The following is a 21,372-nucleotide window of genomic DNA, read 5'->3' on the forward strand; positions in this document are numbered from 1 at the left end:
TTATATTGCTGAAACAAATTTACATTCCATCTAAACAAAAATTGATGTATTTCAAATTCAAAAGTATTTGCCATCTCAATTTTGGCCCAACTAGGAGGCCATTCCAAATCCATCAATGAACTAATAAATTTAAGTTGGGCTGCTTCATAATCATTTCAAGAATGTGGTAAACGTAGTCCCCCTAGGTCATATTTCCAAGTTAATTTATTCAAGGCTACTCTTGAAAATTTACCACTCCATAAAAACTCCCTAACCATTTTATTCAAATCTCGAAAAAAAATATTATCAAGTAAATAAGGAATAGATTGAAATAAATATTGTATACGTGGAAAAAATATTCATCTTAATTGTATTTATTCTACCCAATAAATTAATAGGCAGATCTTTCCATTTAATCAAATCAGTTTTAATTTTTTTATTAACGGAACATAATTTAATTTATATAAAGATTGATAATTAACATCCATGAATATACCCAAATGCTTAATTCGATCTGTCCATTTCAAATTAAGAATGTTTTTTATAAGATGAATAATCTCCTTCACTCACCGGTAATATTTCGCTATTTTCCCAATTAACTTTATATCCAGAAAGACACTCCTTCAAATGCAAAAGTGATTGGGCTGGATTTGTTAGGTACACCAATACATCATCAGCAAATAAATTAATTTTATATTCCTCATCTAAAACTTTCATACCCTGTATCTGTGTATTCTGTCTTATCAACTGTGCCAAAGGTTCGATCACTAACGCAAATAAAGCTGGTGATAAAGGACAACCTTGATGAGTAGATTGGGTCAGTTTAAACAGTTCCAAAATCAAACCATTCGTCAATACTCTAGCTACCGGTTTACTATATAAAGCCTTAATCCAACCAATAAAAAAAGGACCAAACTTAAATTTCTCCAAAACTTTGAACAGAAAATTCCACTCAACTCTATCAAACGCTTTTTCGGCATCTAAAGGTATCACCATCGGATGGTCATAAATTAATATTCATAATAAAAAAAAATTAAAATGGACCATAAAACACATTTCAGATTTCTTGTCAGAGTACATACATAAAACCCCGAGATTCTTTTTTCTGCAGGCCAGGCAGAATTACCACTTTTTGGTAGTGCAAAAAAATCTGTACATAATGTACACATGTAAACAAATAAAGAAATGTAAACTGTGCAATACAGAGTGTAATGATAGAGATCATTGTTGCAATGCAATTAGCAATGCCTTACTGTTTGATTAGACTTGGCTGCCAGCAGGGGGCTGACACATTGTACGGAGATCTGTAATGGAGACTTGCAACTTCATGGCATGCCTCATGGTGCTGTTTACAACATCTTTAAAGTAAAGAACCTTTTTCTTCATCCATGTATTGTCTAAGAACTCACACATACAAGATGAAACACAGAGAAGAGAAAAAAAAACAAAGTGCAAAAGTAAAAGTCCTTAAATGAGTCCATGATTGAGTTAGTTGTTGAAGAGTCTGATGCTGGAGGGGTAGCAGCTGTGTCTGAACCTGGTGGTATGAGTCTTGTGGCACCTAAATCTTTTTCCTGGTGGTAGCAGTGAGAACAGAGTGTGTGCTGGGTGGTGTGGATCTTTGATCATTGCTGTTTCTCTCCAACAGCAATGTTCCCTGTGATGTTCTTGATAATGGGGAGGGTCCTGCTTGTGATATCCTGAGCTGTGTCCACTATATTTTGCAGAGGTTTATGCTCTGGAGTATTGGAGTCCCCATACCAGCCAGTCAGCATACTTTCCACCACATATCTGTAGAAATTTGTCAGAGTTTCTGGCATCATACCAAAGATACACAAACTCTTGAGGAAGTAGAGGCATTGACGTGCTTTCTTCATGATGCCATTGGTGTGTTGGGTCCAGGAAACATTCTCCGAGGTAGTGACCCCCAAGAAGTTAAATATGCTCACTCTCTCCACCTCTGATCACCCAACAATAACTGGATCATAGGCAACAGTCAGCTCCTTGATTTTGGTGACATTGAGTGCAAGGTTGGTGCACCATTCGGCCAAGTTTTCAATCTCCCTCCTGTATGCTGACCCATCACCTCTTCATATACAACCCATTACCATGGTATCATTACTGAATTTTTAGATAGTGTTGTTGTTGTACTGAGCTACACAGTCATAGGTATAAAGTGAGTAGAGCAGGGGCTAAGAACATAGCCCTGTGGTACTCCGGTACTGATGGAGATTGTGGAGGAGATGTCTTACCAATCCTCACTGATTGTGGTCTGGATGTGAGAAAATCCAGGATCCAATTACACAGTGGGGTGTTGAGGTGCAGTCTTGGAGTTTGTTGATCAGTTTTGATGGGATGATGCTGTTAAATTCTGAACTGTAGTCGATAAAGAGCATCTTGATGTACTCATCTTTGCTGTCAAGATGTTTTGAGGTTTTGTAGCAGGTTATGTCACTTAGGCCCTGCCACAGCTGTCAGGTATCCTCATGGTTTCCATTTTTGTCCAGAAACTCCACTTCACCTGGGCAATGGCTTTCTGCAGGTTTTATCTGCACCTTCTGTATTGATCTGGATCTCCGGACTTAAATGCCTGTGACCTGACTCTCAGCAGTTTTCAGATTTCATTGTTCATCCAGGGCTTCTGGTTGGGGAAAACCTTGAACAAGTTGGTGGGGATACACTCATCCACAGTTGTTTTGATAAGTCTGTTTCAGCCCTGGTGTAATCATTCACAACCTCAGTGAGTCCTTGAACACCTCCCAATCTGCTGACTCGAGGAAGACCTGTAATCATTCTTCAGCCTCCTGCGATCACCTTCTAGCTCTCCTGATCTCCGGAGCATCTCTTTTTTGGCTCTGTCAGTAGGAAGGCAGAAGGAGCACAGCCAGATGATCTGACTTGGCAAAATGCGGACTCGGGAAATAGTGGTAGATCTTCCTTATCTTGATAAAGCAGTGATCGAGTGTGTTGGGACATCTGTCGTAGGCATGAGGAGATGTCAGCCTTCAGTAAAGCCAACAGGCCATAAATTTATTTTTAATTTTATTTGCAGCATAGTTGAAACCGATTCCAGCCATTTTAAACTCGTACCGTTCAATTACAACCAAGTTAACCTACAACCTCCATATATTTTGGAAGGTGAGAAGAAACCAGAACACCCAGGAAAACCCATGGGAGAATGTACAAACTCTTTACAGACTGCACTGTATTCAAACCCAGGTCACTGATGTTGTAATAACATTGCACTGACCACTACATGCTGCCCCAGAACTTTAAGTTGGATGTTTTATATCTTTGCCTTGCTCAATGATTTGAAGCAAACATTTGTTCAACTCATTGTCAGTACAGGGAGTCCCTGGATTATGAATGAGATCCATTCCTAAGTCTGTCTGTAAGTCAAATATGTAAGTAAGTCAGAATTTGCTGCACATGTAGCTTTTAAATCAGGCTTCGGGGCTTTTCTTGAACTAAAGTACAGGATAACAGGCATATTATGCTGATTTAGATTGTCAATGGCAACGGTACTGGCAATGTGATCTGACTTAAAATAGCGGACAGCATTCTCCTTCATCGAGCCAATGAACCACTGAAGCCACGCATAGCCCATTTGTAAGTATGAGTTGTCCATAAGCTGAACGTTTGTAACCTGGGGTCTGCCAGTATTGATGAATAGCGAATTCAGAACTAGATACCCTGCTCAAAGCCACCCCATGGTCATTTTTCCAAATACTGCCATCTGAATCAAAGGTGAAATCTGCACCTGTACAGGTGAAGGCAGAGCAATTTTTCCCAGCACCTTCAGCAGTTCCCAAACCAGAAGACATCGGACGAGAACATCTCAGCAGAGAGAGTGAGGGGGTCTGAGCCACCTGCCTATCTCAACTCCCACTGAGGCCGGGTGTCACAGCACATAGAAAGGTGAAGAAAGAGAAGCATGAAGCCTTGTAAAGGACATGTGTTTGACCATACATATTAACTCTGTTTCTCGTTCCGTGGATGCTGCCATGACCTGCTGAGATTTTCCAGCAATATTTATTTTGATTTCAGATTTCCAGCATCTATAGTTTTTCAAGTTTCAGTGAAGGTTTGCAATTCATGAAGGTTATGTATATTATATTGGTTAGATTTGCCTATTTGCCTAGGCAAATAGCGCCTTTGGAAGACTACACAAAAGAGTCTGGAAAAACAACCAACTGAAAAACCTCACAAAGATAAGCGTATACAGAGCCGTTGTCATACCCACACTCCTGTTCGGCTCCGAATCATGGGTCCTCTACCGGCACCACCTACGGCTCCTAGAACGCTTCCACCAGCGTTGTCTCCGCTCCATCCTCAACATCCATTGGAGCGCTCACACCCCTAACGTCGAGGTACTCGAGATGGCAGAGGTCGACAGCATCGAGTCCACGCTGCTGAAGATCCAGCTGCGCTGGATGGGTCACGTCTCCAGAATGGAGGACCATCGCCTTCCCAAGATCGTATTATATGGCGAGCTCTCCACTGGCCACCGTGACAGAGGTGCACCAAAGAAAAGGTACAAGGACTGCCTAAAGAAATTTCTTGGTGCCTGCCACATTGACCACCGCCAGTGGGCTGATAACGCCTCAAACCGTGCATCTTGGCGCCTCACAGTTTGGCGGGCAGCAGCCTCCTTTGAAGAAGACCGCAGAGCCCACCTCACTGACAAAAGGCAAAGGAGGAAAAACCCAACACCCAACCCCAACCAACCAATTTTCCCTTGCAACCGCTGCAATCGTGTCTGCCTGTCCCGCATCGGACTGGTCAGCCACAAACGAGCCTGCAGCTGACGTGGACTTTTTACCCCCTCCATAAATCTTCGTCCGCGAAGCCAAGCCAAAGAAAGAAAGAAAGATTGGTTAGATTAATTAATTTTGAGACAACCTAATATTATTTCTTTCCACCTTTTATTGGCTTTCCTATTTTTACTTAAGGGCTAACAAGTGGCCATTTGCGATGAATAATAAGTCGCTGAACAATGCAGGGGGTTTACAGTTTGAGGAATAGCTTTGTGTTGGGTGCGTCTGTTGGATGGGGAAGGGGAACGGAGTTTGCACATGATTTTCAGAATGAGACAGAGGAGCTGGTGTAGACCCAAGAAGAGTAAAGGAGTGGGAATGCAGTCTTGCAGCGCTCCACCCCGGGGTCTTACTGTCTGGCTGTCCCACCCAATGGCCTGATGCATGTTTAAATTGCCTGTAGAACAAGGACGATAACAGGCTTTGCAATGAAAATCCACCGAGTTCAGAGCCCAAAGTGGCAATGCCCATATTCAGCAGCCCAGACTTCAGGGACTGTGAGCTACAAGGAAGCAACAGACAAAGGCAGGGCATCAGAGAGGGAGAGCAAGAAAAGGAGAAATCTTCCAGTGGATAGCTCTGGATATGAAACCCCATCAGAGGCTCCAGCTAGAGGCAGAGAGAGTCAAGGACTCACTCCAGGTCACGGGGCTATTGGCAGCCAGCTTCTGGGAACCAAGCTTGTGATGGACCATGTGGAGATTAAGAAAGAGGAAGTGCTGGATCTTCTTAAAAACATTAGGATTGATAAGTCCACGGGACTGGACATGAGATACAGGTTGCTATGGGAAGGGAGGGTAGAGATTGCTGGGGCATTGGCAATGATCTTTGCATCCTCCTTGGCATAGGGAGATGCCGGAGGATTGGAAAATAGCAACAGTGGACCCCTTGTGAAGAGAAAGTCATGCCTCATGGGCCTAATTGAGATTTTTAGGAAATAGCAAAATTAATTTATGAGGGTAGGGCAGTAGATGTGGTGTAATAGATTTTAGTAAGGCAGAACAAGATCAGTAAGACATGAGGCATGGGCTCCATGGAACCTTGGCTGTGTGGATGCAGAATTGGCTTGCCTGTAGAAAGCAGAGAGTAGTATTCTGCCTGGAGGTCAGTAACTAGTAGAGCTCAGCAGGGATCTGTCTGGGATCCCTGCTCTTTGTGATCTTTATAAATGACCGGGACAAAGAAGTAGAGGGATGAGTCAGTAGGTTTGCAGGTGTGGTTGATAGTGTTGAATACTGTTGTAAATTGCAGCAGAATATCGGCAGGATGCAGAGGTGGGCGGAAAAGTGGCAGATGGAGTTCAATCCAGATAAGTGTGAGGTGTTGAATTTTAGAAGGACAAACTAAAACGCAGAGTACATAGTTAATTGTAGGATATTTAACAAAGGTCAGAGGGACCTTGGGGGGTTGAAATCTAAATATCTCTTAAGGCTGCTGCACCGGTTGATAGGACAGTTAAGAAGCCTATAGTATACTGGGCTTCATTAATTGGGGGATTGAGTTCAGAAGTCATGAGGCAATGTTACAGCTCTAAATCTTAGAATATTGTGTTCAATTTCGGTCACCTCATTACAGGGAAGATGTGGAAACTATGGAAAGAGTGCAGGGGAGATTTATCAGGATGTTGCCTGGATTGGAAAATATGTTTTATGAGGCAAGATTAGCAGATCAAGAGCTTTGTCTCCTTGAAACAAAGAAGGATAAGAGGTGACTTAATAGAGGTCTACATAATTATGAGAGGCATAGATTCAGTACCTTTTTCCCAGGGCAGGAATAGCAAACACCATAAGATATCTGTTCAAAGTGAAGAAAGGAAAGTTTAAGGAAGGTATCAGAGAGTGTGGGTGCCCTGAATGAATTGCCAGGGGTGGTGGTGGAGGCTGGATCAGTAGGGGCTTTCAAGAGTCTTTTATGCAGAAACATGGATGAAAGGGACTTTACTGTGATGTAATGTTTATTTTATATATAACCAGGTATCAGGTCCAGGGTTCGTGAAGGTGTTGATGGGAAGCAGGACTCAAGAAGGGCTTCAGCCACTAACAAGCTTCAGCATGATGCTGAACCAAGCCATGAAAGACCCCAACAATGAAGACGCTGTTTACATCCGGTACCGCACGGATGGCAGTCTCTTCAATCTGAGGCGCCTGCAAGCTCACACCAAGACACAAGAGAAACTTGTCCGTGAACTACTCTTTGCAGATGATGCCGCTTTAGTTGCCCATTCAGAGCCAGCTCTTCAGCGCTTGACGTCCTGCTTTGCGGAAACTGCCAAAATGTTTGGCCTGGAAGTCAGCCTGAAGAAAACTGAGGTCCTCCATCAGCCAGCTCCCCACCATGACTACCAGCCCCCCCACATCTCCATCGGGCACACAAAACTCAAAACGGTCAACCAGTTTACCTATCTCGGCTGCACCATTTCATCAGATGCAAGGATCGACAATGAGATAGACAACAGACTCGCCAAGGCAAATAGCGCCTTTGGAAGACTACACAAAAGAGTCTGGAAAAACAACCAACTGAAAAACCTCACAAAGATAAGCGTATACAGAGCCGTTGTCATACCCACACTCCTGTTCGGCTCCGAATCATGGGTCCTCTACCGGCACCACCTACGGCTCCTAGAACGCTTCCACCAGCGTTGTCTCCGCTCCATCCTCAACATCCATTGGAGCGCTCACACCCCTAACGTCGAGGTACTCGAGATGGCAGAGGTCGACAGCATCGAGTCCACGCTGCTGAAGATCCAGCTGCGCTGGATGGGTCACGTCTCCAGAATGGAGGACCATCGCCTTCCCAAGATCGTATTATATGGCGAGCTCTCCACTGGCCACCGTGACAGAGGTGCACCAAAGAAAAGGTACAAGGACTGCCTAAAGAAATCTCTTGGTGCCTGCCACATTGACCACCGCCAGTGGGCTGATAACGCCTCAAACCGTGCATCTTGGCGCCTCACAGTTTGGCGGGCAGCAGCCTCCTTTGAAGAAGACCGCAGAGCCCATCTCACTGACAAAAGGCAAAGGAGGAAAAACCCAACACCCAATCCCAACCAACCAATTTTCCCTTGCAACCGCTGCAATCGTGTCTGCCTGTCCCGCATCGGACTGGTCAGCCACAAACGAGCCTGCAGCTGACGTGGACTTTTTACCCCCTCCATAAATCTTCGTCCGCGAAGCCAAGCCAAAGAAGAATGTTTATTTTATATATAACCAGGTATCAGGTCCAGGGTTCGTGAAGGTGTTGATGGGAAGCAGGACTCAAGAAGGGCTTCAGCCACTAACAAGCTTCCCAGTCATTTCAGGGCTTCAGAACAAGGGGCTGAGGAGATGTGACATGGATACCTCAGTTTCAGCTTCACCATGTAGCTACCAAAGTTACCTATTGCAGGAGGCAGTGGTATCGGAAGAGGCGACGGAGTCCATGCAATGTCTCTGAATGGACTCTCCTGATCTTTTCCTGTCTTGATCGAGATGCTGGACTAGTAGCCTCTCTTCGTCTGTCTTTTCATGGCAAAGGAAAAAGACTTTTGAGTATTTTGTGTCCATGACAGTAAATGAACCTAAATCTCTGAATAACAATACTTTTCCAGCAGCAAAACACTTAACTGTTGTTACATTTTACTGCATCGTGTTCTAAAATAGCTAAAACTGGCAAGTCCACAAACACAACCATAGTCATCCTGAAGATTACCTCCATGCTTTTAGGTACCTGAAGGATATCGTCAACATGTATTGATGCAAAGGCACAGAAGCCAGAGATGAAGAAAAGCAAAGGATTGCAGAAGCTGGAAATCAGAAACAAAGACAGAAAATGGCAGAAATGCTCAATAAGTCTGTCAGAGAAACAGATGGGCTGTTTCAGATTGATGACTGTTCATCTGGTGAGTTCATTTTTCAGTTAGAGAGGAGGCTGGCTTGTGGGAAATATGTTTCAAGCTATTTTAATCAATATTAACCAATTGAAATTGGTTACTTTCCAAGGTGGGGTTTGCTCACATGTAGGTAGCCAAGTGTACAGAATTTAAATGTAGATGTCAATGAGATAGAGAGAATTTCCTAGTGCACTGGGAATTTTCCCGTTTTTAAAACAAATTCCTTGCTCACTCTATTCTCTCCTAAACCATATGTCCCTGTATATTAAAATTCCGACCCATGAGCTTTTTTTAAAACCAGAAAATGCTGGAAACACTTAGCAGACCAGGCTCTAACCGTAGAAGACAGGAAGGGAGTTAATATATCAGGTTGATGACCTGTCGTCAGGATTTTCCAGTATGTTCTGTTTTTATAACAAAAGAATTTATATTTTGGATCCATGACCTTTCAACAGAGCTACGAGAAGTGAGAATTTAACAGTTTAAAAACGGTTCAATAAAGAAGGAAAGTGAAGTAGAAGCTGAGAGAATCACCAACCAAAGGCACAAGGGTATGTGGCAAATGGGAAAAAACGGAAGCAATCTGGGTTTAGAGGAGATGCAAATGGTCACAGAGAACCATCTCAAGGGCCCACTGTCCAAGAAAGTGAGAGTTGTAATTGAAGGAGGCTGATGCTTAGAAATTTATAAAATTACGATGAGCATAGATAAAGTGGACGGTCACAGTCTTTATCCAGGGTGGGGGATATCTAAACCCAGATGGCACTGGTTTATAGTGAGAGGGAAAAGATTTAAATGAGTCTGAGAGGCAAGTTATTCACACTGAGGTTGTTGGGTATAAGGAAGTTAGTTGCAGAGGTGGGTACAAATGAAATGTTTAACCCTTTGGACTCCATGTCACTGTTTCCAGGCCCTACTAACAAGTGCATGTCCCCATTTTCTGCATCTGGTTTTATACCCAATCACCAGCTGGTTCATACTGGTGTTCGTACTGTAGGTTACCCATGGACCCAGACCTTTTATTGTCACATAATAATACATTAAAAATGTAATAAGGCAACCAAAGAGTCACAATGAGCGTTGCTTGGTGCCCCTAATAATAAGAGAAACAATAGGGAGTCCCCTCTGAGACACTGAGTGTCCTTGGATCTACCCCCAATGCTCCTGCAGCCTCTGCAGCTGCACAGACTCCAGTCCAAACCATCAGCCACCCAAGTTCCAGATCAGGACACTTTCAGTGCCCAAGAACCTTCAGGAGCCCTTCTTGCCCTCAGCACCTTCTCAAATCTCAATTCCGATACCTGGTTACATGAGCCAATCTCCAGCAGCCTGGAGTCTGTGTGGGTCCTTTAGCCACTGAGCCCCTTGATTTGTTCTGGAAACTCTATATTCCCATTCAGATCAATTTGGACCACACCACTGACCACAAGAGGAGAAATCGTCCAAGTCTATAGATTTGCCTCCAACTCTTCTACAGCCACACAGAGTCCAGTCCAAACCATGGCAACCTGAGCTCCAGACCCAAACCTCCAACAAAATCAGGAACTTTTTGGCACCTCCTCGCATCCCAGTTCCCATACCTGCCAATCTAGGGCCAGTCTCCAGCAGTCTGCAGCCACAGCCTTCTCCAGCAGATCACTGTATCTGTTCCTCGCTTCAAGTCTCCAGTAGCCCACCGCTGCAGAGTCCCTTCACTGGTTCTCCGCCATGGTCACCATCCCGTGAGTCATCTCCTCTGCTTCTCAGAGTGGTCTCCCTGTCTTCTGGTGCCCTGCTCCATTCCTCTGCTCCTGTGGATATATGTTATGAAAGGTTAAAAAACGGCAGAGCCAAAAGGCCATTTATGCTGGTCATGAATGGGAAATGTTTGGTGGGATACAAGCCAAATGCAGGCAAATAAGACTAGCTCAGGAACACATCTTGGTTGGCATGGATGAGCTGGATTGAAGTGATTGCTTTGTTGAGCACCTTGGCTCAGTCCGCTGCAATAGGATAGATCTCCCAGTGGCCACTCATTTCAATTCCCCATCACATTCCCTTGCTGACATGTCTGTCCATGGTCTCAAACACTGCCAGACTGAGACTACCCACAAATTGGAAGAACACCTTATCTTTCGACTGGGCACCCTCCAACTGGATGGCATTAACCAACTTCTCTGGCTTTCATTAAACCTCTCCCCCCTCACCCAACCCCCACTTCTTCCCTCAGCTCTGTCTCCCTCCCTTTTCTCTGTCTCCTTTCGCATAGACATATACATAACAAATGAACCCCTGTTGTTGGTCTGGACCCCTCCCCCAGCTGGCACTGTCCGTATTTTGAGATTTCCCGGTTTTTTTTTAACATTTTGCTTATTCCCTGAAGAAGGGCTTGAGCCTGAAATGTCAGCAATATGTCTTTACCTCCTGAAAGACCGGCTGAGTTTCTCCAGTATTTACTGTGTGTTTATACTACAATTGCAGAGTCTGCAAACTTTCACAAAACAATCAGTGGTGTTGTTAATTTCAAATAACTCACGTTTGTTATCAAAAAGCAAAAGTTTGCAGATGTCAGAAAATTGAAGGAACAACAGAAAATGATCTCCAGAAAGCTGCATATTTCTAGCATTACACAAAACTGCTGGAGGAACTGAGCCAGTCAGGCAGAAACCCTTAATCAGGAATGACAAATGTCAAGCAAACACCCAAATAAGAAAGAGGGTGGGGGGGGGGTGGGGCGAGAGGAAGGGGAAGGAGCACAGGTTTGTGGGGGATAGGTAAAGCTAAGTGGGAGGGAAAGAAGTGAAAGGGGCTGAGAAAGGAAGGGAAAGGGTGGGGAGCTGGAGGACAGGAGATATGAGTGATGGGCAGGGGAGAGAGAAGGGAAGGAAAGAAGTGAGAGTGATGGGAGAAAAGTGAGAGAATGGGGTTGGGGGGTCAATATTGATGCCATCTGCTTGGAGACTACGGAGGTGGAATCCAAGATGTTTTTACTCCAATTTATGTGTGGCCTCCCTGTTGCACTGGAGAGAGCAAGTTATGCTCAGCAAAACAATCTCCCAGTCTGCGTTGGGAGCACCAATGAGGTAAATGGCCCCTGCGGATTCATAGGTGAAAAGTTCCTTTACTTGGAAGATATGGGGCCCCAAATGGTTGCGAGGGAGGAGGTTGAAAGTGCAGGGATACGTACTGAGGGGGGAGGGGTAGCAATTGGTGGGAAGGGATGAGTGGCTGAGGAATTTGCAGAGAGATCAATACCTATGGAAAGCGGAGAGGTGTGGGGAAGATATGTCCAGTGTTGGGATTGTATTGTTGGTAGCAGAAGTTGGATGCGGGGGCTGGTGGGGTGGCAGGTGAGGATGAGGTGTCCCTGTCCTGTCCTTGGGCAAGGGCAGATATGGGAAATAGAGGGTTGATTTGAGGACATCTTAGATTTTCTGCTTCTATTTCCGATTTGTTACATTTTGAACTCTGACCCAGATTTTAACCCAGCTGCATCTGGTGTGAACCTTAAACTTGGCAGATGCTGGAAATCTGAAATAAGAACCAAAAATGCAAGAAACACACTAGCAGGCCAAGCGGAGATAAATAGTTAACATCGCAGGTTGACCAATTCCTTGTCCATAGATGTTGCTTGACAAGCTGAGTATTTACAGCATTTTCTCTTTTAATCTTACCATGTCTGATCAAGGTAGCTTCAGTTCAGGTATTCAGTTTACACCCCATCCAATCTTAGAGCTTGCCAATATATTGATGCACCTCAGAGCTGCGTGATTTGGCCACTTTCCATAGGCTGAATCTAGGGAATGGGGTTGTTTCACTCACAATGAAAGCAGTCAGATTCAAGTAAGGCACACCGGTAAGTCGGCAATCGTTGTATAGAGAGAGGACTTGGCCTTCAGTAGCTGAGATGCATGCGTCCTCTTCGAATAGTTGCAGACAATGCATAATGAGTGTGAGGTGCAAATAGCAGAACGGAACCTGCTTCTGATTTCTGAAACGGAAACCGAAATCATGTTTCAGCTGGTGTGAAGCAATGATTGTCACACTGTTAAATATCTCTCTTGTTGTCCCCATAGCAACAATATTACCATGCACATGTGCTTAATGTGTAACTCAGTATTTTTCAACCTGTGGTCTGTGGGTTTGTTATAGGTGGTCGTGGTAAATAAAATAATATCTCAGGTGTGTGGGTGGGGGAAAAAAAAGGATTGAGAACCACAGGTGTGCCAAATTTCTTATAACAGATAAATGCAAGAGCAAATCTCTCAGAAACAAAAGTCACAAATGAGGAATGGTGGCATTCACTGCTGCATCTGCTCTGATACTTGTTGGACCATGGCTCAGCTGAATATTAACCACTATTTTTTTAAAAGCCAGCTTCACATCTACAATTCTTTAAATCTTTTGAAGACCTTGAGCAGATCACCCTTCAATGACCCATTCAATGGAATATAGATGAAGACAATCTATAGAATATAGATTGGCAAAGCAAAATAGTCATATTGAATCCCAAGCACCATTCTGGCTTCCACTCTGCATAGACCAACATTCAGGAGGGTCATTGAATGCACATCATAAAAAGTCTCCAGTAAAGCCAACCTAAAAAGCATTAAAAGGATGACACAGTGATGCTGCTGGGAGAATTGCTGCCCCACAGCTCAAATGAATCAGGATCAGTCCTCAACTTGGGTGCGATCTGCACAGAATATGTGCTTGGATGCTCCACTTTCCTTAAACATCTGAAAGATGTATTCAGGTCAGTCAGTTAATCAGCCACTGTAAATTGCCTGTGTATATATACTGTAGGTTCATGGCAGAATCAAGAGGGGAGCTCGTGGAATAAAATGGGATTTGTGTAGGATTAGTGGAAGTGGGTGCTTGATGCAGCGTGAGTGGGCCAAAGATTCTGGTTGTGCACTGTATGTCACCGAAGCCATAAGTATAGCACGAATGGACAATTTGGTTTTCCAAGCCTATTCTGCTGATCATTGCAGTCGTGGCTGAAATCTCCCCATATCTCTTCTGTCTGTGCCTAAACATTTATTCAAGAACTTGGCATCTATGGTAGAAAATTCTACAGTTTCAACACTCACGGTCACTTCATCAATATGAAATGCAGATTGGGGGAAGCTGATGGAGGGAAAAATATGAATGATAGGAGTTCAAGACATAAAGTGAGCTTTCAGTGTTACTGATGTGGAGATCTCACTGTAAAATCCAAGCAAGAACTAATTTTCAAAACAATTCCTTAAGTCAGAAATAGGCAATTCAGCCCATTGAGTCTGCCCCACCATTTAATCCATTTTCCCACTCAGCCCCACTGCCTGGCCTTCTCCCCATAACCTTGGCTAATAATTGGCTAATCAAGAATCTATCAATCTCTTCCTTAAATACACCCAAAGACCTGGCCTCACAACCATCCACGGCAAATTCCACAGATTTAGTACTCTCTTGTCAAAGAAATTCTTACACATCTCTGTTCTACGGCAGTAAATTAAAAAAGGAACATACTACAGTAGAACCCCTGTATCTGGAATTCAAGGAACCAGTAGCTTCAATCAACTGGTAAAAAATATACAAGTGTGGCGGCCCACCACCGCAGTGATCAGGCCAGCGTTCCGAGCGGCGGGCGCAACTAAAAGCCAGCAGACCGTGCAACCGCACTGGCCCTAGCAAGCAAACCAGAGGACAAAAGGCAAGGAGAGCTTAAGGGCCAGTGACCAAAAAATTGCATTGGCCCTGATGCACAGTCAACAGACAGGGACACCGCACAGGGAAGAAGAGATTGTCATCCAAGAGGGTACCCGCACGTGGAAAACCCACTTTTGTTATGTGGGCTGTTGCGTCAGCAAAAGGGGGCAATGGTGGGAATGTGAGAGGTATAAAAGTTGGGCCTGAGGCCCAAAAAAACACAAATCTTAACCTGACTGCACTTATGTGTGTGTCTTCCTTTTGAGTAGCACATGGCTACAATCAGTGATGCTGACGATTTAGACAGCATCTAAACCGAAACGATGAGCGAGCCGGCAGTAGTCCACACAGTTGCTCTTATAAACTGCCGACATTTTGGACAAATCATCCACATGTGTGGTTTGATCAGGCTGAGGCACAGTTTCAGAGCAGAGTCTACCCGGTATTACCACGTGGTGAGCGCCCTGGACCAGGACACAGTGAGCTGAGTGGCTAACTTCATCCAGGAGCCCCCATTGGAAGGTGCATACACTGCCTTCAAAGTCTTGCTGATTGAGACCTTCAGGCTCTCATGGCGTGAGAGAGGGGCATGTCTGCTCCACCTGAATGGCTGACAGGCCCCCGTCAGCCCTCATGAATGAAATGCTGGCCCTCCTAGGCAAACACGAGCCCTGCATCATGTTCGAGTAGGCATTCCTGCAGCAACCATCTGAGGACGCCCAACTGTTCCTGGCAGATGTGGATTTTAGTGACCCCTGGAAAGTCGCAGCATGAGCGGACGTCTTTTGGAAAGAGAAAAGAGAGTACTCAGCTTCCGTGGGGCTTGTCGCTAAAGCCCATGGCCAGACCAGTGCAGACCCGCTGAAGGAGCAGCTGCCCTACAGATGAGGTGATCCCCACACTTCTACCACCAGCGAAGGGGCTCCGGTGCCCACCAGTGCAGGCCTCCATACACGTTTCAGGGAAACACTGGGGCCAGCTGTCACTAATGGCCATGACAGCTGGCCAACAAGAGAGCCTCCTATACATGTGGGACTGCCATTCTGGATGGCGGTTCCTTGTGGACACAGGAGCAGAGGTCAGTGTCCTGCCCCAGTCAGGACAGGACACTAGGAACAGGCAGTCGGACCCCACGCTGAGGGCTGCCAACAACAGCACCATTTGGTCCTTTCTTTCTTCTTTGGCTTGGCTTCGTGGACGAAGATTTATGGAGGGGGTAAATGTCCACGTCAGCTGCAGGCTCGTTTGTGGCTGACAAGACCGATGTGGGACAGGCAGACACGGTTGCAGCGGTTGCAGGGGAAAATTTGTTGGTTGGGTTTGGGTGTTGGGGTTTTCCTCCTTTGCCTTTTGTCAGTGAAGTGGGCTCTGCGGTCTTCTTCAAAGGAGGTTGCTGCCCGCCGAACTGTGAGGCACCAAGATGCATGGTTTGAGGCGATATCAGCCCACTGGCGGTGGTCAATGTGGCAGGCACCAAGAGATTTCTTTAGTCAGTCCTTGTACCTCTTCTTTGGTGCACCTCTGACTCGATGGCCAGTGGAGAGCTCGCCATATAACACGATCTTGGGAAGGCGATGGTCCTCCATTCTGGAGACGTGACCTACCCAACGCAGTTGGATCTTCAACAGCGTGGATTCGATGCTGTCGGCCTCTGCCATCTCGAGTACTTCGATGTTAGGGATGAAGTCGCTCCAATGAATGTTGAGGATGGAGCGGAGACAACGATGGTGGAAGCGTTCTAGGAGCCGTAGGTGATGCCGGTAGAGGACCCATGATTCGGAGCCGAACAGGAGTGTGGGTATGACAACGGCTCTGTATACGCTTATCTTTGAGGTTTTTCAGTTGGTTGTTTTTCCAGACTCTTTTGTGTAGTCTTCCAAAGGCGCTATTTGCCTTGGCGAGTCTGTTGTCTATCTCGTTGTCGATCCTTGCATCTGATGAAATGGTGCAGCCGAGATAGGTAAACTGGTTGACCGTTTTGAGTTTTGTGTGCCCGATGGAGATGTGGGGGTGCTGGTAGTCATAGTGGGGAGCTGGCTGGTGGAGGACCTCAGTTTTCTTCAGGCTGACTTCCAGGCCAAACATTTTGGCAGTTTCCACAAAGCAGGACGTCAAGCGCTGAAGAGTTGGCTCTGAATGGGCAACTAAAGCAGCATCGTCTGCAAAGAGTAGTTCACGGACAAGTTGCTCTTGTGTCTTGGTGTGAGCTTGCAGGTGCCTCAGATTGAAGAGACTGCCATCCGTGCGGTATTGGATGTAAACAGCGTCTTCATTGTTGAGGTCTTTCATGGCTTGGTTCAGCATCATGCTGAAGAAGATTGAAAAGAGGGTTGGTGCGAGAACGCAGCCTTGCTTCACGCCATTGTTAATGGAGAAGGGTTCAGAGAGCTCATTGTTGTATCTGACCCGACCTTGTTGGTTTTCGTGCAGTTGGATAACCATGTTGAGGAACTTTGGGGGGCATCCGATGCGCTCTAGTATTTGCCAAAGCCCTTTCCTGCTCACGGTGTCGAAGGCTTTGGTGAGGTCAACAAAGGTGATGTAGAGTCCTTTGTTTTGTTCTCTGCACTTTTCTTGGAGCTGTCTGAGGGCAAAGACCATGTCAGTAGTTCCTCTGTTTGCGCGAAAGCTGCACTGTGATTCTGGGAGAACATTCTCGGCGACACTAGGTATTATTCTATTTAGGAGAATCCTAGCAAAGATTTTGCCTGCAATGGAGAGCAGCGTGATTCCCCTGTAGTTTGAGCAGTCTGATTTCTCGCCTTTGTTTTTGTACAGGGTGATGATGATGGCATAACGAAAGTCCTGAGGCAGTTTTCCTTGATCCCAACAAAGCTTGAAAAACTCATGCAGTTTGGCATGCAGAGTTTTGCCACTAGCCTTCCAGACCTCTGGGGGGATTCCATCCATAGCTGCTGCTTTGCCACTTTTCAGTTGTTCAATTGCCTTATATGTCTCTTCCCGGGTGAGGACCTCATCCAACTCTAGCCTTAGGGGCTGTTGAGGGAGCTGGAGCAGGGCGGAATCTTGGACTGAGCAGTTGGCACTGAAAAGAGATTGGAAGTGTTCTGACCATTGGTTGAGGATGGAGATCTTGTCGCTGAGGAGGACTTTGCCGTCTGAGCTGCACAGCGGGCTTTGGACTTGGGGTGAGGGGCCGTACACAGCCTTTAGAGTCTCGTAAAAACCCCTGAAGTCGCCAATGTCCGCGCTGAGCTGGGTTCGTTTGGCGAGGCTAATCCACCACTCATTTTGCATCTCCCGGAGTTTGTGCTGAAGATGGCTGCATGCCCTTCGGAAGGCTTGTTTCTTCTCTGGCCAGGACGGCTTTGTAAGGTGAGCCTGGTGGGCAGCTCGCTTCTTTGCCAGCAGCTCCTGGATTTCCTGGATGTTTTTGTCGAACCAGTCCTTGTTTTTCCTGGAGGAGAAGCCCAGTACCTCTTCAGTGGATTGCAGTATGGTAGTCTTCAGCTGATCCCAGAGGGTTTCAGGGGACGAGTCCGTGAGGCGGATTGCATCCTCGAGCTTTGCTTTGAGGTTTGCCTGGAAGTTTCCTCTCACTTCGTCTGACTGCAGGTTTCCAACATTGAACCTCTTTCTGGGGGCTTTACTGTTCCTGGGCTTTGGCTTGAAGTGAAGGTTGAGCTTGCAGCGAACCAGCCGGTGGTCAGTGTGGCATTCCGCGCTGGGCATGACCCTGGTGTGGAGCACATCTCGTTTGTCTCTTTCTCACACCAGGACGTAGTCCAGGAGGTGCCAGTGTTTGGATCGGGGATGCATCCAGGTAGTCTTCAGGCTGTCCCTCTGCTGAAAAAGGGTGTTTGTAATGACAAGCCGCTGTTCTGCGCAGAGCTCCAACAGGAGGCGCCCATTGTCGTTGCACTTGCCAACACCATGCTTGCCCAGGATTTCTGGCCAGGTTTCTGAGTCTTTGCCGACATGAGCGTTGAAGTCGCTAAGGATGACAATCTTGTCGGCTGTAGGGCTGCGTTGAATGAGGTTGCGCAGGTCAGTGTAGAACTTGTCCTTTTCTGCTGGTTCCGCCTGGAGGGTTGGAGCATAGACACTGGTGAGGGTGATGCAACGCTTGTTTTGAAGGGGGAGTCGCATGGACATGATCCGGTCCGAGTGGCCTGTCGGGAGGTTTTCGAGTTTGGAGGCAATGGAGTTCTTGACCATTAAGCCTACACCAGATAGGCGTCGTTCATCCATAGGCTTGCCAGACCAGTAGAGTGTGTAGCCTGCGCCGTGTTCTTGGAGGCTGCCTACATCTGCAAGGCGGACTTCACTGAGAGCGGCTATGTCAATGTCAAGTCTGAGGAGTTCATGTGCAATGAGGGCAGACCGACGTTCAGGTCTGTCAGCCTTGTCTAGCATGGTTCTGATGTTCCAGAATGCTAGCTTGAGTTTGTGAGCATCTTTTTAGGGGGAGGACGTGGAGGGGGAGACGTGGAGGGGGAGGACGTGGAGGGGGAGGACGTGGAGGGGGAGGACGTGGAGGGGGAGGACGTGGAGGGGGAGGACGTGGAGGGGGAGGACGTGGAGGGGGAGGACGTGGACCTGTCCTCGGGCCTGCGCAAAGGAGCTTTTAGGTGGAGTGCAGTGCGCGCAGTACTGGCCCCACCCTTTACACCCATGGTTCGTGTGCCGTGGGCAAGCAAGCTGGGATGTGGCAGCAAGGTCCTTGGGTCGTAGGTTTTATATCAGAGTGGCCTTCTCCTATGCAGGTTTCTTACCCGGGCTGGAGGGGCCTGCCTCCCCTCCTAGGTCGGACCATACTGCCTGGACCGGGGCCGAGGCCGCCGCTGCTTTCCCTGTGCCCGGACTGGGGCCGCCGTCTCCTTCTTTCTGCCCGGACTGGGGCCTCCACCTGCCTCATTCAACCGAGGCCGGGGCTGCCGCCTCCCCTTCGCTCTTGCTCGGATTGGGGCCGCCACCTGCCTCACTCGACCGAGGCCAGGGCCGCCGCCTCCCCTTTGCTCTTGCCCGGATCGGGGCCGCTGCCGCCTACCCTCTGCCCAGACCGGGGCCGGGGCCGCCCTGCTTTCCCTGTGCCCGGACCGGGGCCGCCGCCTCCTTCTTTCTGCCCGGACCGGGGCCTCCGCCTGCCTCGCTCATCCGAGGCTGGGGCAGAGTTCCTGTGTCCCCATTGCCTGCTCATGGAACTCAAGGGCCAGAGGCTGGTCCACACAAAGACTTTCCAAACCTTCCCTCTCAAAAACGCCAAGCTTCCAGCACTCGACCTGGACTCTGTGCAGCGATCCATTGACAAATACCATGGTCCTAGCCGAGTTCCCGGCAGTGCTCAACCCAAAATTCACCACGGCGATGCCCTAGCATGGAGTACAGCACCATATCCTTACCCAGGGTCCGCCACTCCACGCACGAGCAAGGCACCTCCTTCCGGAGAAGCTCCAGCTGACGAAAGAGGAATTCAAGAAACTGGAAGAGCTCAGCATCATATGGCAGTCAGACAGTCCATGGGCTTCTCCCCTGCATCTGATGCCCAAGGCCACCGGAGGTTGGAGTCCATGAGGCAACTACTGCCAGCTCAACAAGGCCATAACACCAGATCGATAGCCCATGCCGTACATCCAGGGCTTTGCAGCTAACCTGCACGGGGCAAAGATATTTTCCAAAGTGGATCTCATGGAGGGATATCACGGATATCATCCAATCCTGATTCACCCCAATAATATCCCCAAGACTGCCATCATCACCCTGTTCGGCCTGTTTGAATTCCTGTAAATGCCGTTTGGGTTGAAGAATGCCGCACAAACTTTCCAATGGCTAATGGACGCTGTGGGCCGAGACCTGGACAGCACTTTCTTCTGCTTAGATGACATCCTCGTGGTGAGCAGGAACCATTAAGAACATATGACACACCTCCACAACTTTTCCACCCAGCTGAGCAAATTCAGATTGATGATCAACCCAGCCAAATGCCAGTTCGGGTTGGAGACCATTAACTTCCTGGGCCATAGGATAACCAAGGAAGGGGCCATGCCGCTACCCAGCAAGGTGGAGGCCATCTGGAAGTTTCCTAGGCCCAGCACAACCAGGGGGATACAGCAGTTGTGGGAACCACTCGGCCCTTGTTTGCTCCGATGGCAGTCAAAGTGAAGGACATCACATGGTACAAGGAGTCAACGGAAGCCTTTGTGAAGGCCAAGGAAGCCCTGGCAAGTGCCACTCTCCTGGCACTCCCAGGTCAGACGCTTCCACAGCCCTGATGATGGATGCCCAGGAACGGCGATCAGTGGAGTTCTGGCGCAGCAGATTAAAGGGAGTTGGCGGCTGTTGACTTTCTTCAGTAAACATCTGTGCCCCTGGAACTAAGGTACAGTGCTTTCAACAGGGAGCTACTGGTGCTGTACTTAGCCATCCACCACTTCAAGTACTTCCTCATGGGCACATCTTTTATGGCTTTCACGGACCACAACCCCTGACTTTCCCTTGGCCAAGATCTTGGATCCCTGGTCAGCCCGCCAGCAATGACACCTGTCTTACATCTTGGAGTACACCACAGACGTAAGTCACATCTCCGGCAAGGACAACGTGGTGGCTGACACACTGTCCAGACAGAGTATTCACACGCTCTCAAGGGGAGTGAACTTCATGGCGCTGGCAGAGGTGCAGCAAGACGACAACAAGATGCTCCAATACAGGACTGCTATATCAGGACTGCAGCTCCAGGACATCCCAGTCGGCACAGTTAACACCACCCTCCTGTGTGACATGACTACCGGCCAGGTCAGACCACTTGGAGATGGCAGGCTTTTGATTCCATTCACCTATTGGCTCACCCATCCTTCAGGATCATGGTGGTCAGAAAATACGTGTGGCATGGATTGCGGAAACAGGTCAGCGGGTGAGTGAAGGCGTGCAAGCAATGCCAAACACCAAAGGTACAGGTACACCGGCATACCAAGACCCCACAGCAGCACTTCGAGATCACAGAGCGAAGGTTTGACCACGTCCATGTGGACATAGTAGGACCTTTCCCAGTATCCCAGGGGTTCCACTACCTGTTCACAA

General features: G+C 47.4%; 1 long non-coding RNA gene across 1 annotated transcript; it reads right to left on the minus strand.

The window, feature by feature from the left end:
• Nucleotides 1–7,972: 7,972 nt before the first annotated feature.
• Nucleotides 7,973–10,445, minus strand: LOC138752621 (uncharacterized). The gene is made up of 2 exons (XR_011350771.1): nt 10,245–10,445; nt 7,973–8,293 (listed from the first exon to the last, which is right to left on the minus strand). It is a non-coding gene; the product is annotated as an uncharacterized lncRNA (long non-coding RNA).
• Nucleotides 10,446–21,372: the final 10,927 nt, after the last annotated feature.

Source organism: Narcine bancroftii, chromosome 2, assembly GCF_036971445.1.
Source record: "Narcine bancroftii isolate sNarBan1 chromosome 2, sNarBan1.hap1, whole genome shotgun sequence".
Taxonomy (NCBI): Eukaryota; Metazoa; Chordata; class Chondrichthyes; order Torpediniformes; family Narcinidae; genus Narcine; species Narcine bancroftii.